Source organism: Aptenodytes patagonicus, chromosome 8 (genome assembly GCF_965638725.1).
Source record: "Aptenodytes patagonicus chromosome 8, bAptPat1.pri.cur, whole genome shotgun sequence".
Lineage (NCBI taxonomy): Eukaryota > Metazoa > Chordata > Aves > Sphenisciformes > Spheniscidae > Aptenodytes > Aptenodytes patagonicus.
The window spans coordinates 9,488,955-9,507,554 of record NC_134956.1 but is presented as its reverse complement, the minus strand read 5'-3'; the positions used below and the strand labels follow the sequence as shown (position 1 = coordinate 9,507,554).

At 35.9% G+C, this 18,600-nt stretch overlaps 1 protein-coding gene across 3 annotated transcripts in view; it reads right to left on the bottom strand.

Annotated features, from left to right (window-relative positions):
- The window catches only part of CACNA2D3 (calcium voltage-gated channel auxiliary subunit alpha2delta 3), a 479,723-nt gene that overhangs the window by 144,498 nt on the left and 316,625 nt on the right, over positions 1-18,600 (bottom strand). The gene's annotated exons all lie outside the window — the stretch shown is intronic.

Sequence of the window (18,600 nt, the reverse complement as noted above, 5' to 3'; positions counted from 1 at the left end):
ATGGAGGAAGAAATAAAACTCAGCCTTCTACTGGGATGCTCCTGATGTTAAGATTTCAGTATAAATACTAAAAGAGTGACATTAACCTGCAGCCTACTGGGCCAACATCTCTAGGAAAATGCACTTGATTTTTCAAGGGATTCAATACCAAATCCTTCTTTGTTCACATAATTGTTTTACTGTGCTACCACATATTTTGCAGTAACTACAGCATTTTAGTCAAGGATAGACTGTGCACTGTATGCAAAGTATACCAGTCAGAGCAAATGTAAATGTTGCTATGGAGAAGAGAGTCATAAAATATAGATGAAAACTACAATTCTAGTTCTCTCTTTAAAAAGAATTCTGTAAAGATGACAGAAAGGAGAGAAATTAGCTCTTGTGAAATATGCAAAAGAGAAAGCACAGGAGCTGCAAAGGTACCAGATTGGAATTAAGAAATAGCAGAGTACACTAAAAAATTACATATACATTCCAAACATCTTTGTAATGAAATGGCTCCACCCTTTGAAGATTTTACACATTTTCTAAAATGCATAACTTTTTATTAATGTAAATGACTGAATAATTTCTAACGCACCGTCTAGCAACTGTGTTTTTAAAATGAGAATCATTAACAAAAAAAAAATCTAAATATGCTCAACTTTTAAAATGGTTAATGAAGTCATAATCTGTCTGCATCTGCTCTCTGAAGTTTGTGTTGAAGTTAACAGAAAAGAAATCCATACTCGTAGGAATATTCACTCCTGCAGTGAAAATACATTTTCACTGTAGGAGTGATGGATTAAACACTGAAGCACGCTGCCCAGATAGTTTGTGGAGATGTTCAAAACCCAACTGGACGCGGTCCTGGGCAACCTTGCTCCATCTAATCCCGCTTGAGCACAGGGTTGGACTAGATGATCTATGGGAGGTCCTTTCCAGACTCAGTTATTCTGAGTCTGTGACTGTGATTCTTTTAATTGCATAAACTAACAGTTTTCTCGATACAAAATATTTACAGGAAAGATTGTATTTAAATTACCCAGAGTGATTACTTTAAATGCAAAGTTTGGTTAGAAACTTCAGTCATAAATAAATAATTATTTTTTTAAGAATTATGCTAATTTTACAAATAAGCCACATGACTAAAGATCGAAGTAGCAGAACCAATTCATGAAATAAGACACTCCATGAACATTCCACACACCATGAACAAAATTTTGGCCTGAAGCAAGTGTGTTTAAAGGGAGTGAGTTCTATTTTCATTATTACATCAATAAAGAAAAACTTGTTAGTGCAAAATAGATGTCCATGGTTAATTCTGTTTATATATGCAAACATATATTATGTATAAACATTACTGTATTTAGATTTCCCTATAGAAATTATTGATAGAACTATTCTCTTATCTGTTACATAGTAGATATTTCCTTCCTAAACAAAAACTGTACAAACATTCATGCATGGAATTGGAATATTTTTCTAAATATAGACAACTCCAAATAAAATTAATGGTTGTAAGATACACATCATGTATCTTGATCTTGTATCTTGATTTTTCAAGGGATTCAATACCAAATGATCTTGATCTTGTATCATCTAAGTGACACAATTTACATTAAAATCTGCATATTTAGTCTTTTTATCTCATACAGAAAACACTGAAAATAACAGTTTCTAAAAATGGGATCATCAGTATTAGAGTGCTACCAAAAGCAGAATAATTAAGAACAGTCTTTTCAAAATGTTACGGCTATTTGATTGTTGGATTATTAAGTTTTACATTTTGAGGGTGACCTTCTTCAAGTTACGGAGACAACTAGTTCAATTGCACTTCAACTGTGGACAACATGAACAAGAGAACTAAATGTGCATAGTACATTTTCATTCCACCGTAAAGAAATTTAACACTGTTTTGTGAGACTGTAAATAAGTTTTCTCTAAAACTTGTTCTATTGGGTTGTTCTGTTGGGGAACACATAGACTCACCTTGCATAAAGTGGGATAATATTATTTTAGGGGCTGGTGGTTTTGATAGTCCTTGTTGTAGCTCATGTAGGATCTGTGCACCAACTTCAAATTTCTACAAGTTCCAGCTCTCAAGTTGTTGCAAATATTCTGGGTTACAAACACATCAAGGGTCTAAAGCTAATTAATATCTTCTGTAATATCACTAAACATGAGCTCTGCAATTGACTCTAAGAGGATGGATAAACAGACAAGCACCAGCAGCGAAGAGCTATCCTTCGGGATGATTTCCTGTGCTTATTTAAACCTAGTGTCTGTATTTTACTGGTTACCAACACATGGACTGCATAGTTATTCTAGCAGTGAATGACTTCTCTAGTAGGTTTTTTAAAATTCATACAGTGCTTGAAATGTTCCCATCTCTGAGCAGAGCTTCAGTACTAATTGCTAGATCTAGAGGCACAGGTCCCTAAATGTTCCTGGCCCTGAGAATTAACAGAAACTTCCAAACTGCTTAAATACATATTAGTATAAAATCTGAAGTTGTAATACAACTTAAATTACATGACTGATGATAATTCCCATATTTCCATTAATGTGGTTTATTTAAATTTTAGTGAGATAGTAGGTTTCAAGTTTGTTTTGTTTTGCTTTAATCAGTGTTAGTGGTCAGTCAGTCTGTCTCTTTATACTACTGGTACAGAAGTGAACATAGCAATGTAAATAATTTGGAAGTATTATTCTAACTTCTGTTGCTACTGAGAAAATGTATGCCATTACATTTCATTGACGATCATATTTCACGCTGCACACTAAGTTAACCTGAAAATAATTAAAAGAAATTTATATCTTTGTTATTGTTTTGGGGGTTTTTTGTTTGTTTGTTTGTTTGTTTTTTTACTGTTTTCTGGTATAGCAATCATATTATTACAGAGGAAACCTTTATGTCTTCTGCTGCCTCCAAAATTATTTTATTTACACTGCACATTGGGGTTTTTTGCTTGTTTGTTTTGAACGACTGTTTGGTTTTGCTTTCATATAAGTAATAGGGATGTAGTATGATTTTAATAAACTATAAGAATTGTCTGTGTCTTGAATGTGTCCCCTTCTCTTTTACCAGTCTACGAACAAGATCAATTTCAACTTATGTTATACCACCAGATCAAAGTTTACTACAAAGGTGAGAATATGAGCTTACCTACAGTGAAGTATCTAATTTAAGTAAAATTTTGAAGATACAGGAAAACAGTATTTTAATATTTTTCTCTTAATTTTGTTAATTTATTTTAAAGTATTTACTATGCAACTTCTTTCACTGTGCTTGCTTTTAGCATTAGTTGATTTTCTAAAGCACCACAAAGTTTAGAAAGCTAACAATTTAAATCACATAAATTTTTATTCAAAAGATGAAAAAATACTGGAATCCCTGGATACCAAAAAGGTGTACGTAAGTGGATTAAGAACTGGATATGGATTGTCAAATGATAACAGTTCTTTATCCCTTTTGTAGGACCAGAATTTTTCAACTCCAATTATAAGCAAACTTATCTTGAACACTTAAATAATAGCCCTTCAAAAAGCTTTTAGACATCCAAAGAGAATAACCAGGGAAGCCAGAACAGAACTAAGGCAGAAACTGAGAAAGAGCTTCTGATCATACCTTTAAAGTCTGGTAAAAAAAAAACCCTCAAGCTACACTCTAATTAACCATGTAGTATTCAACCTTAGGAGCACTAAAGAGGTTTCACATTGTATAAGACAATAATACAATGTTCATTTTGTCTACTACACAAGAGAACTGAAAACAATACACCTATATTCTAGACAACAAGCATTTTTTTTTCAGCCTTGCTCTTACTCATAATATCAAAAGGAAAAGAAATTTCTAAAACGGAACATTACACATAATATGACATCCAACATACTTGTAAGATTCTGGTTCTTATCCATGTAAAATGGCATCAAATTATATGGTTAGGCTCTTTCTCCTTATATACCCTTAATACTCTTCCGTATTTATTACCATTTGTACCACCTCTAGAAGAACAGATAGTGTCATTTTAATTATTACTAATGCTAATTATTTCTAAATGAGACATTTAGAAAGTCTGTTAGGGAGGCGATAAATAATAGCAGGAGAATCCTTCCCAGAGAAATAGTTCTAGTAAGAGGAAAAAAACCTGCATTCTAGTAAAACAAGAGCTGAAAAAAGAAGTCATACTTGTGTTTCAAAGAAAAAAACAAAAGCAGGGTCTTTGTACTGTAAAGTCTTGTTCTGAATTACCAGGAGAGGGAGAGAGGAAGGGAGGAAGAGAAGGAAGGGAAAAAAGAATCGACCTCAGAAGATAGGTGCATATATACATACTCATTCATTTACTCATCTATTCTCACGTAAATGCCTTTTCACATTTCAAAAAAGGGCAAAGTCTTTGACAGTCCTTCTAGAAACGAATAATCATTTCTTAATCATAAATCCTTTCAGGAGCTAGACACAGATCCCCTTTCTCCCATGATAAAATCCACACTGGCCTCAAAGCAAAACCAAAGAAGAGCCTTACCCGATACCTATTAGAGTCAATGAGAATCTTGCAGTGAGTTCAGTGGGACTTTGATCTTGCTCTATATTAAATTTTACTTGCTCTACATGTCAATGTAAGACCAACAACTAACGATAATCAATTTCTGAGGAGGGATGAAAGTGTATTTGACTTAATGAATGTGTAAAGCAAGCTGGAATTTCTTCTAAAAGTTAGATTTACTGATTGTGTTTGTGATTTTTAGCATGCTACTCTGCATTAAATGGGATTGCACTTCTAAAACAGATGTGTTTTTCTATAGTCTATTTGTAATCATCCAACATGCGCTAAAAAGGGAATGGCTGTAAGAACATGTATAGTTGAATTATCCCAAACCACTCTTTTCTCCATCTTTTTTTCAGAGAGTACCATTTCTTCTGTGTGTCCAGAGCGCTGCTCTGCCAGAAAGTGGAGGGTGTAGCAAGACTCTGCTTCCATTCCCTTATTCTCTGTCCCTCTCCCTTACTCTCACAATCAATCCATGCATTTTAGGGGTACAACTTAGAAATCTGAGAATCCTTTCTCCCTTGCTGTAGTTAGTGTTCACAACCTAACAGGAGTGAAGGAATGTACCATGATGAAAGGTTTTTAGGACCTAGCTTTGCAAGTTTGTATTAAGCACAATTCGTACCAGACATTCAGTTTAACCTTGTGAATGTGCATTTAATAAGGAAGAAGAATCTTTTGCTGACATTTACTCTATTACATGTAAACAGCATCATTTCAAGACCAGTACAGTTTGGACTGTGACCACAAAACATGCAATGGAGAAACAGATTGTAAATTACTTGATGTCTCGCAGTTTCCTGTAGAAGTAAACATTTTCTTATTTGCAGGGGACACTATTTACAGGTATGAAGGCAAAACTGACCTATTGCAAGGTTTATACATAATTTTATGTCAAGGACACAGGGTTAATGATAAAAAGATTTGTATCCTGTATAAAACCTGCCCTGACATCAGTGGATTGACATAACCTGTTTACAATATTTAATTCAATATGATTTTGCTTTCCATTATCTTTATTTAAGCTTCTTTTTGTTGCAGTTGTTGATTTTTTTACTTTATGGTGAAAACAATGAACCTGTAATTGAAAACGGAAAGCTTTGGCTAATACGGGGACAAAGCAAGGCACTTGCAAAAATACTGTGGAATGTTTAACACAAACACAGGGAAAAAAATAGGGAAAGTATGGATTGAGTTTGAATGACTGAAGTTCAGCACGCACAAACAAGACCAGAAGAATCAGGGATAGGGAAAAAATCAGCACTGAGAATCTCATCAGTAAGACTGTTACACACAATAAAGGTAATCTATCTGCTTTTGCTAACTAGAGGACTAAATTGATCTTGTAAGAACATGAATCTGTGATGCAAAAGATTCTAGGAATATCAAGGCAAAGAAAAATGGAGCTGGATTTGGGGGAGGGGAGGTTGTAATTAACTGGATTTTCTTACTTGCTTAGAAACAAGTCCTTCCAAAAATATTTTGAAATCAGCTGGTTGATTCTAGCAGTCTGATGCAAAGACTGGAACCAGTATAGGCCTCTAAGTGCTGGAACCAATTATCTTTTAGGATTAAAACATTGAACATTTTCATAGAGGGAACAATCTGCTTTGTTAGTTACCTAACAAATACATTCACAATAATTACTATATTTTATTCTTTTTTTTTCCCCATGTATCACTTCTGAATGAGCAAAACTCTTGCACAAATTTTGTATTTAGCTAGCACAAAATACCTTGAAGGTTATGTCAGTAACCAATGGCCCAGAACTGCTCTGAATGGAGCAGTATGCTGGAGGGCGTAATGAGATAGATACTATACGCTCGTAAGATTATTTGAGCTGCTAAACAATAGGGGATGAATTTTAAAGGAAGAAAGAAGGCACAAAAGTGTTAGCACAATTTCATTCGCTGAGAAGAAGAAATCCACAGATATGATAATAGATCAAGGGCACTAGAAAGCAGCAGGAAAGGCAGCTTATGCACAACTACTAAATGAAAAGCTTCAAACAGTTTTTCAAAGGGAATCACCTTTTCTCTTGTTTATCAGTTTGCCTCTGAAAGGGCAAAACACCGATGGATCCATCTTAAGGCACATCTCCGAAAGTTCAGATGAAGCATAATGGAAAAGAAGGAACAAATTTCTTGCGAAAATGCTGCAATAAAAGCTACAGTCAGAAACCTAGGAATTGAGCTCAGATAGATGTGTAAATGTACTGTTTTGCTTTGTGAGGGAAGGAGGCATACTCCCTAAACCCAGAAAACAAATCTCCATAAAAATCACGTTCAGGCTTTGTATAAACATTTGAGAATCAAATGTCCAATGTGTATTTTGGAAATAAGTTAACAATATGCTAAAATACTATGCTCTAGTAGCAAGGTGGCCATCACGTGTCTCCAAATTAGAAACGTGTGTTTCAGGTTCGCATGCATAAGCAAAGCAGCTGATTTTATTAGCTAGCAGGGATGTACAAGACCAGAGGGCAGGTTTAAGTCTCTAATTGTTACAAGCATTACTTTTAAAATATATGATAAAACAAATAATTTTTAAAAAAAAAGCTTAGAAAATGCTCCATCATTTAACATTGTGAAATCTCTTAGGTGGATAAACTCCTAATCTAACAATATAGTCTTTGCCTTTCCTGTAGTATTTTTATATCGGTTTGTGGGTAGGTTGGTGCCACAGATCTGGCTAGTGCTGCCATTATAAATGATAAAATGGCATAATCAATGCTGCTGCTTCTTCATTAGCTCTGTTTTGAGGAACAGGTTCTGTCTTCATACCCTTCTAATAAGTATGTAGCTAATGTATCTCACCATTCTAGTTTTACACCGATATTTTATAGCTACACTTTATCGAAAAAGCCATAGAACATTTTATGGACTCTTCACACTGCAAGTTCAATTCATCAGGCTCTATAAAGATTCACTCACTCTGTAGAAAGAGCTATATTTCTCTTGCTTTTTTATTTCAGAAGCAGCTTTCTGTCGTTACTCTGCACAACTTGAAAGTTCAAAGCTTCCTAAGAGCTAATTTGACCTGATGGCCAAGAGCCAAGACTCTGCTTTGTTGGAAGATCACAAATTTGAGAGCATTTCTAGATGATCTAAGTTAATTTCAAATATGCAGTTTCTCATTATTAAATACAATGCTTGTGAAATCTAGTTCAAGGAATAGTTTTGGCCTGAAGCAAATTTCTTCAGCACCTTCTGCTCTTTTCCCCTTATTGCATTATCCAGCAGGTCAAGAAAATTTTACCACTACTTCACTCCTTCACTGGAAGATCTCACAAGAAAAGGTCTCAAAATTCTTTCAGCTATCTCAGAGCTAGAACTCTTTGCAGACATTAAGGTCTTTTTTAGCCATGCTAGGATCCAAAATGTGATAAAACCCATTATCTTGTAGTTGGCTACACAGCAAAAGTTTCGTGAAAATAAAAAACCTGATTATTGCAAAATCAGCTTTCACTGATTCTCCATTTTCTTAAACTGAACTGTAACACAAAAAGGACAGGGTGAAGGAGGGAAGAAAAATTAAACTTTTCTTTCCTATAAAGGCAACTTGCTCTTCACTGTAACTCCTGAATTTTTGAGGCTTTAAGGCTTTAATCCAAGAAAGAAAATGTTAGAATTGTTCCATCAGTCAACAGAAGTATAATCGAAGCCCTGTAAACTGAGATTTAATACCATGAATCTGTCTTCTGTTTTACATCAGTGTAACTACAGGTACATAAATGGAGATACTACTGGTTTACTGCAGAGTAAATTAAAGAAGAATAATCAACAAATGTAACCCATATGGAATGCAAGCATATAGCTGACTTAGGTAGTTTACTCTTTTTTTTTGACAGTTTTCTGGAATAAACCTAACAATATTGAAAACTGAGGCCTTTATTATTATACAGATGTCATTGGCTGCAACAGAACAAAAAGACATTAGAAAGCTTTGTAAGTTGTATTGTTCCTTGGTATTAGTATACTGTTTCTAATGCGTATTCTCTTGTAGTATTTATGTGCCACTAAATAAACACTATTGTAAAAAAAAAAATATATCATATTCTGTAAAAGAAGCCCTTAAATGGAATGGCCCTGCAGGCTCCTTGTGTCAACCCTTAGGGATTTCAATGGTTTACCTAGAACTAGGCAATGTAAACTAATATTTAGGGGGGTTAAATTTTCCTCCCAAAAAATCTGACATCAGTGCAGATGAAATGGCTCTTACGAATTCCAGAGAAAACACTTAAAAGTGTTCTAAGCTTTCTCCTGCCGATACTGATGTTGCTGAAGATCATGCATTTACCAGCTGATTAGATCATCTTTCAACTAATCATTAAGGGAAATGCTTGCTTGGAAAGATCTGATCTGACAAAATACAACGGTGTGGACAAAGGTCAAATGCCTTGCTGTCAAGCAGCAAGAACATCAGTAGGAAACATCCTATTACTCCTTGTAGAACAAAGTGTATTTCTGAATAATTTCTCCAGAAATTACTAACTTCAAAGTAAATATTAGTCATAATGCCTGTGACAAACATTAACTTTCATGTGTATACTGTATCGTGTGCATGGCGAGTTATATGTGAAATTTCCTGATTATACAAAAAGGAGAGCTATAAATAACTAAAAACTTCAATATCTGCAGAACAATAGACAAAAGAGATTATTTCCTTTTATTCTCTCTTCTTCTTTTCCTTTTTGCACTGAATTCTGCCACTGCAGCAAAGCTCGAATGGCACCAATAATTTAATAAGTCTTTCTTATTATTTCAGGTTTTTACTCCAGCAGTGTAGTATATTACCAGTACAGATAAAGTATATTTCATCTTCACCGCCCTCTTTCTTCCAGAAAGTCAAAGAATGACATATATGAGATCAAAGGATGGGATTTAGTACATTATACTAAACTCATTGCTTTCCTACATTATCATTTACCCTAAAAAATCTGTTATGGGAAAACTAAAGACAAGAACAGAGAGAAAAAAGGTAATATATCTGACAAAATAGCTACAATTTCCTTATAATTAACCCAATTTCACTCAGAATGGAGGCAATAAGATCAAAGACAGACAAACAGTTATCAGCTGTGAATGCCTTTAAGTAGTTATTTTCACTAAGAATAGATATATCCTCCTAAATGTTGGATTCACCATAGCAAATAGAGATCTAGAAACAAATTCTCCCTCTAGTTAGTGACTTGTCACCTTTTGATTTTATATCTGTGTCACAACAAAACCAGAAAATTCCCTGTGAAACAAGCTGGAAATGAAAAGCATTTTCTGTCCCCTCATCCCCTCACCTAAAGGCACTGTATGTCATTGGCAGACCACAGCTGGAAATGGTCCCAAGCTGCTCTATCTCTAGTGTGCAGGTGTCTGCAAATGAGACCAATACCCTTTTGGCATGAATATGCCCGTTAATCAAATTCAACAGCCGAGCAATTCTCTGTAATTTGTATGTAGTAACTGGTAGGAGAACATCCAGCAGGCGAAACCTACAGACATTTGTAATTCTATGGATTCTTTTTCACATACATCCAATCAGTTTTCATATAAGAAGAAACAGTAATTTTGTGCAAAGCAATCATGTCACAAGACACACCATATTTACAGCAAAAGCAGCAAAGAAAAGCTTAACGATTCACAACAAAGTCCTAACATAATATCATTGCGCTTGACAGCTCTCAAAACAGCAAAACTTGTTCCTTTAACATTCAAACCTTACTGAATTTTCTGATTTCCAAAATTCAATCACAGAATGTGTTTTGTGAATGTAACTGCTTGGAAAAACTATTAGAGCTGTAAATACTGGACCACCTAAATACTTCCATGAAATTAAGTGGAATTTAAAACCAAACTCAAGCAGGGACTCCATGATTCTTAAGATCTGGACAAAGAACACTTGTGTGGGAACCCTGTAGAAGCGGGCACTACAATTTGAAAGACTGGAACATGCATTTGTGCCTGTTCTCACATACTGCCCTTCATACTTGAGATCTCGTAGACCGTTAATTGTTTATTGCATTAACCTATACTGTCTTACTGTGTCCTTACACTCTCTGCCCTTTCTAAGCAACTGGCGATTCTTACCTACTACTCTGAATGTAAATTACATGAGGAAGGTATCGTTATTTAATCCTGTCATCATATATCATCTACCATAGTAGGACTTCAGTGGTTTATTAAAATTCGCAGGTCTTGATAATAACATCAGCAATGGTCAGTGACAAAATTGGAGTTTAAGTCAGTAATGTGAAGAAGGGGAAAATCCACATTAAAATGGTCTGTACAACCTAAAACCAAGACTGACCTTAGAAGACAGTAAAAGATAGTGTGGATAGTCACAGCATTTTGTAGGATAGGAAATGGAAACTGAAGAGCATTACTGAGAATTATAGTACGAGAACAAGCTGATACAGTTATTGGGAAACTGGGTTATTTTTTGAAAAAAATAGCAATCAAATATGACAAAGTTTGTAAAAAAGTAATTTAGTTTAAACATCAGAGCATGTAAATGAAGAGGTGAAAGAATGTTAGACGGATGTCAAAGCATTTAAACATGGTAAAACTTTCCTGTTCTCATTTGAAACATCATTTAAAAATCAAAAAGTAAGTAGCACTAAAATATTCCTTTAGCTATCAAATTCTGAGAATATTTCAAAAAGCAGTGAGTTTTTACTCCATTTAAAGCAATGTTTCTGCAGGAACTACTCTGATTTGAAATTAGATATTTAATCTCTCTGTGCTCCCGTGATGAAAGATGAACAGAGACCACGGTCAAACTGTAGTAATGCTATCATATAAAATACTAGAAAAGAGAATCAATATGTAGCTAAAAGCCAAGATGTAACACTGCTCTGATTTCCCTTCTATGGTTTAACATAATGCTTGTCTTACTTGCACCACACTGGGAGCAGAGCTGCTTAAGACCCAGCTTTGCTGTGGCATTACAGCTGCTTGCTGATGTCGCAGGAAGAAGATAAAAATAAGTTCTATATCAAAGCCTCCAAGTGCAAAGAACTGTAAAATGCATTTAAAGAAATCAACTGCATATCTCAAAGTTTGAAAAAGTACAATTTGCATTCTGCATTTCTCATGTAAATGTACACTAGGAAAAATAATTATAATAGTAATCCGTTTCAATGGAAATAAAGTACTGTAATATTTATAGTCTGTGCCAGAGTTATAATGACTGTGGGGCGCGAAGTGAAGTGTCTCAGCATGTTCCACATGTTTTTAACACTGTTTCTAAAGGCTCTGGAGGCTATTAAATTTAATGAACCCATCTGCTATGAAATAGAGGTCCAAACATAATCAGTTTTCTCAGTGCCATATAATACAGATGGCATTCCATGTTCCACATCCCCAGCAGGAAATTTTATGTTCCTCTTTAAGTGCAGGACTTTTGTTTTTGTTTTTGTTTTTGATGTTTTAAACATCTTTTTGATGTATCACATATAGCATTTTATAGTGTAAATACCATATACAGCGATACACATGAAAAGTGTTAATTCATTAAAATAAATATTGCTATTTCCTTACAACGTTTTTTCTAGTGACTTTGACAACCAGCAATTAGCTCTCTGCAGTAATATTCTTCGCTTAATGCAATCACTGAAAATTGCCCTAATAGCATAAGTTCCAGGACTAGCAGTGGAGTAAAGCAAACATGTAATTTATCAAACGAAGTAGTTTACTTCAAAAGCTGAAAGGTACACATATACACACATACATGTGCATAAGTGCTATCTATGCTTACGCACGTCCTTATTTGTAGATGCTGTGCTTACATGGAACGATGCACAAATCATTCTTATTTAAAGTATCCATATTCCCACTAGGTCATTATGGACTTTATTTTCCTTTGTACGTCCCAATTTTCCTTTCAGGGGTCTCAGTTTGTGTGTTTTATTGGGACACACTGCACCATGACTCTTGTACTGGTGTGTGAGCAAGGGCTCTAAGCTCCAATTTAAGTGGCACAGCATTCCTTGCACTGATTAGCACCCTGCTGCCTAACATAAGTAAATCAGATGTGCATTTTCTAACAAAAAAGAACAACATCCATTGTTATTTTGAGCAGCATCTGAAAGATAATGAGAGTGCATTAATTCTATTCAGTTGAGAGGTTTATTCATTTACTATCTTGAGCACTCATTATGTTTTGACAGTTGACACAGATCTTACTGAATTTGAAACAGTTAATGTTGTTAATGGTAATTCATTTATTCTAGATCCAGCAGTAAAACAAAGAGATTAGAACTGTTTAGGAGAAAACGAGAATACTTAGTTATGGCAACTGGAAATTTTGGGCCACAGAACTCATAAAAGTCATGGCTCAAAGGTTTTTTTTTATTGGACTGTCAATGAAGATTTCCACAGACAGCCCGCTAATCATCAGCATAAAGGGATGTTACACCTACATATAAATATGTGCATAATCTTTTTTTATTGTGTGTACAAGTAGCTGCATTGATCACCATTGTTAATGTTTCAAGCACAGTCCCAGATCTGTAAGATCCCAGTGGAAATATAGCAGACCATAATTCCTGGACCAGATGGTCTACAACTTCAAACTGCAATCATGCTCTTATAGAAGCTTCGAAAAAGATAAAATGGTCAGAGCTGTTATATTTCTCCAGGAAAATTAATCCAGACTGAAGCGCTGATAAGAAGGCATTCCCTGGGCTACTTTCTACTTTTTCTCCCATATCAGAGTCTTCAAAAGACCACTGCAGATCTGTAGGAGACAAAGCAGAGCTTGAAGAACCATATTTTAAGAACAAACCTACCTGATGGAAGGCCTGATATCCATGCCTGGGATTTTCCTTCCCTAACCCAATTCACTTAAATGTCAAAGCAATAAAAGGAAGTTCTCATGGGAACCTCAGAGTCAGTCAGTGGTGATGACATTCTCTGATAAAGAGCTGTAAATTCTTAGAGATTAAGAGATGCTGGCCACAAAGGGAGGGTTAGAGCATGTAACCAAGTCCAAAGTGGAATTGGGAAGAAAGGAACACAGATTTCTAGTTTTTAAAACATTAAAAAAAATTACTGCCTGTGTGTAAATTTTCTTTTCACAGCTGCTGATTAATGACATTTCCTGACATTCAGTTCTGCAGTGATTACCAATATTTACTTGCTGTAGACATACACGAGCATTCTGAACACTCTGATGCATTTTAATGCATACCAGTACTACAATCTAGAAGTTAGTTTTGAAATAGAGGCCCAGGGAACCTTTTACTGTGATAAAAATGCTAATTACACCCACTTATTATAATAGCACTGTTAACTTGTGCCACCAAAAGTATTTGAAGATATCTCTGGGAATAGAAGCTAGTGGAAACAGGGTACTATTTAATTTTTGTTACTTCATAAAAGCTCTTCTGTGCATTGAACACAAAGAAAACCGTGTGAATGGAAGAAGCACTAAACAGCATTTGTATATCTCACCAGAAACTCCTGGATGGAAAAAATGCCAGCATAAGAGCTTTCAGTCTGTAGGACCTTCTGTTACATCTCTGTACATTATACACAGGAATTCATGTCTACAGCTTCCCTTGCTTCTCTGGAACTGGCTCAGAATTCATCCTTTAACAAAGAACTGTATCCCAGAATCTAAATTTCCATACTTAAAACATTTGGATTCTGATGTGACAGCTATCTGAGAAGCATGAGCTTCCTATACTTCCTACTGAATTTCTGCAACAAACCTGAACCAGAGTAAAACGTATGCCTACATAGTACTTGATTTTTTGTTTTAAGGATGAAGATGAATAAATTGAAATTGTTCGATCATATATGTAATAATCTAATTGTAACATCCATCATAAGCATTTCAGAAATATTTAGTCTAGGCTTTAGCTCAGTGGAGTTACCTCAATTTACTGCCCCATAAGGGGAAATAAGGTTCTTGGTTAGGTTGCCTTACTAGCACAGTATCAGCCTCTTGGTCAGAAAATATTTCAAAAAAATCCCTGCTTCAAAATAAGAAAGAAAAGAAGGATGTATTTTTTTTTTTTAACAGCAATTGTAGAATTGAACTAAAATCCATAATTTAATGTATGTCTATGAGAGGGTGGGAATAATGCAAATGAAGAATCAACATATAGTACTTCAACACTAAAGAAAAGTATAAAGAGTAAAAACCACTCGCCATTCATGTTATGATGAATCATGACCTGTAATGACTCAGAACGCTTTTTTTTTTTAAAATGAACTCTTAAAGTCTGAAGCACCAGACAGTCATCTCAAAATATTAAATGAAATAATAATTTGCTGGTTTTATGCAAAGGAGTCCTCCAGTTGGAAACTGAACAGAGCCAACATGGTAACGTATGCCTGAATCTGCTCACAGCTTGAAACTAATAGCCTGAAGGAGATTAACTCAACGGTGCATTAGATCCAGAGAATATATTCAGGAACACTTACGAGAAACAAATTTCACCGGGAAGAGTCAACAAAGGTCTAAGTAGGTCAAATTATATGCCCCAATAAACAAATTCTCAATCGCAAGCTTTTAAACAGTGGGAACTCAGGGGCCAGTCCAGTCTTATTTTCTGTATTTCCTGCAGCAAAAAGTAATGTTTCTCCACATTCCAGATGTTACCGTAAGAATGAGTTAAGGGTTTCTGTGCTTTATAGATGGTTACCCATAATCCCAAGAGACTACCTCTATGCATTACTTCACTTCAATATTCTGATGCCCAGGCAATTTTCCTTTTTCCCCCAATATATTAATTTGTATTGACTTGCTATAGATACACATATGCTTAAAGAAGTCATTGACCACTTTAAAATTGTTCCCTCCCTGAAATACTTTCATACTTTTAGAATTCTTTTCGACTCAGGAGAGAGTACCTTTGGAAGCTTTCAATTAGAAATCCAAATGTTTTTAAGCACCCATTAAAGTATCCTATTTTCTGAAGCGTTACATACTTGGAAGCCTTAGTGATGTTGAAGCAGCGATATCAGATCCAAATGTGACCTACTTTTGAGGCAGAAAAGTTACGTTGAGACTGGTCTGTTGGAGTGCTGTCCAGACCTCACTGTCTAGGGCCCACTGTACACGCGTCCTATCTGGAAACGTCCAAGCTAGCCCTTACAGCACCTCTAGGCTATACAGCTGAACGTGAACATGTAGCAAGACAATCTCTTCTATTAGATGCCATAATCAAGCATCATCTGCCTGTCCCCTCACTCCTGACAGCCAAAACACCCTTTCCCATAGAATTGCACAGATCCAACAAAGCTTACTCCCTTCTAGTGTGTATCAAACTGCTGACTAGAGAAGTACAAATGGGAAAGACACCAAGCCTAGGGAAAGGTGTGGAACTTGGGATCGGAGGACTCTGAAGCAGAAGGCTAGACACTGGCTGGCATATATCCTAGACTTCGATCCCAACATTTTAGCCTAAAGGTATTGGCAGCACTTAAGCTACTAGTCTATTACAGGACTAGGACTCCAACTATTGTGAAGCTGACTTTAGAATTAGCCCAAGATAAGCCTGTAAAGACTATTTTACAAGTGAATGACTAAACCAAGTACAATGAGGAATCAGCCCTGTTCTCCACAGACCTAAGTTCAAATGATTTCAGAAATCTGTTAAGTTTCTCTGAGAGTCAGTGACACCTCTTAAGATTACATCACTCCTATGTCAAAAGACCTTTTTTTTTTGAAAGAAATGAGGCTTTGAGTCACTGATAATAATGTTTCCAACACGAAATCCTGGGTTTAAGGGAAGAAACACAGAGAATTTTCTGATGGAGGGTAACTAAAACTGACCCTAGGAGCTGGCTGGTTACCCCTACAAAAAGGCAGGAAACGCTGGGGAGAGAACAAAGTCTAGGGGCAGAAAAAAGGAAGCCAGTTCAGCTGCCTGCGAAGCAAGGAGTCACTCAGAGAGGCCTAGTCTCAGTGGCTTTATAATCCCTTCAACCATCAGAGGTGTGATCCTGACGGTGTCAAAGGCAACGCAGACCTGACATACATACAGGTTCCTCCATGTTACATTTTCTGCATGTGATATCTTGCCAGGGATCTCCAGTTCTATAAACACCATACTGTTTTCTAACAGTAAGCGAAGCACCTCAGAGTGTCAAAGCTAGGCTGAAGAGGCAGCTCTATGAACATTTTGCAGACATCCTCTTACAGGAAAGGTGAACAGACGCAGGAATTAGATGCCTTGTTTTAGTAGCAAAATTCTTCTGGGAATATTCCTAAATGGTAGCAAACACTTAAATGACCTAACTTCTGGCTTTCACAGATGACTTTGTCCTGGACTAATATTGGATGAGAACAGGCTGGGGCATCAGGGGAAATGTTTTGTATCTTAAGACTGTTCCTGTCCAGCTTCTTTCCTTCTGGTTCCTAGTATGTTCCAGCCTGATGTTGCTTGCTCAAAAACAGCACAGCTGGCCAATTAGCTCCGGTATTTGGTGAGAAGGGAATGGGGAAGTAGTATCCTCCATGCTGCTAGGGCACTGTGACACTGATTACAACCACGTATATATAGCCCTGAGAATCTAGCCATGGCTGTTCTGACACAGCTGGATGATAAGAACATTTAAGCTGTCTGGAAATACACTGCTATTTCTAACCTGGCAAGGTCCAAGCAGCAGCCATGGAGGAGCAGGGACACAAACTGTCTGTGAAAATCAACAAGTTATGGGATGGTGAGGATTATTCACTTCCAATGCCAAGACACTAGAAATAGCCAGGGAATCTGTCTCTGAAAATAGCACTCAGGCAGCTTTAGCTGAGGCAGAAGCACATCTGGTTTGTTACAAGGTTCTCTTCATTGCTATTTCCAGAGTTTTGTATGCGACTACCCTAATTTATCCTGCTCCTTTGCCTATGAGTTTTTTTGAGGGGAGGAGGATGGAGGAGAAAGGTAGTTTGCAACTCAGCAGATCACGGTATTCTATTTTTAAATCTTTTCTTATAGCATCCAACCCATTAGGGTCCTGAGTGGAGTTTTCAGACACTTAAAAATATGTGTGTGCATGTGAGTATGTATATGACTGCATGTGTATATACGCGTGTATATATACATATATATGTGTGTGTATAGTGACATTAATTAGCCTTAGTCAAGAGAGCGAGAAAAGAGAAAGAGAAGAACCTGGAAGTATTTATTTTGATTGCAGTAAACCAGCTTTTTTTTGGATTTAAACAGTTCCTTTATTCAAGAATGTAACAGCTCCATTGTTTTATATTTTCCTGTTTTCTCAAGATTCCTTCTCTACGCTCCCTCTAGTGTTCTTAAATTCACTTGCATTTACTCACCCCTGCTGTATTGACTTAGTATTTCACACAACATTAAGTTGTTCATTTTCCTTAGCCTTTCCATAACCTACAGGAGAATCACTGAAAGTTAGACTAACTTTTCTGAATTTTTTCTCCCTGCAATGATCAAAGAAATAAAGATTAACAGATGAAAGAGAGAGTAAAGTGTAAAATTAATTCTGAAACAGCATTTTGTACTTTGTTGGTAAGTAAAGGGGAGGACTAGGTGTTGAGGAAGGAGGAAGATTTTATTTGCAACACTTTTAATCCAAGATTCATAGGCAAAGGACAAGGATGAGAGTTGCACTAAAACACCACTTACATGGATCTCTTCCTGCTGCTCTCTCTAGCAAATACACAAACTCCCTTCAACATGTACACACACTGATTACTTCAAGCATATAAAAGCAAGAAGTGAATAAGAACTAAGTTTTCCTAGTCATCTCCCCATTTCATGGGATGCCCTGAAGGGAGAGCGGTAACAGGTAGTTTCTGTTCATCTCATCCTTATGTTTCAATAAAAGAAAGAGAACAAAGGGAAGACTGGATTAATATGGTTTTTAAAAAAAGGAAACAGAGATAAGTAAATTCCCTCCAAAGCAATATTTCCAAGCAACTTTTTGTTTCTCCTTCATAACTGCAGTTTTAGTATTGATTTTACATTACTCTACCCGTGGCCACAACTGAAGAATAGAAAAGACCTAAGCAAATGTGAAAATGAAGCAAAACTCTATTCCCAAAGTGGGTTTTTTTTCCTAGAATATTTTTGTATTGATTTAAAACT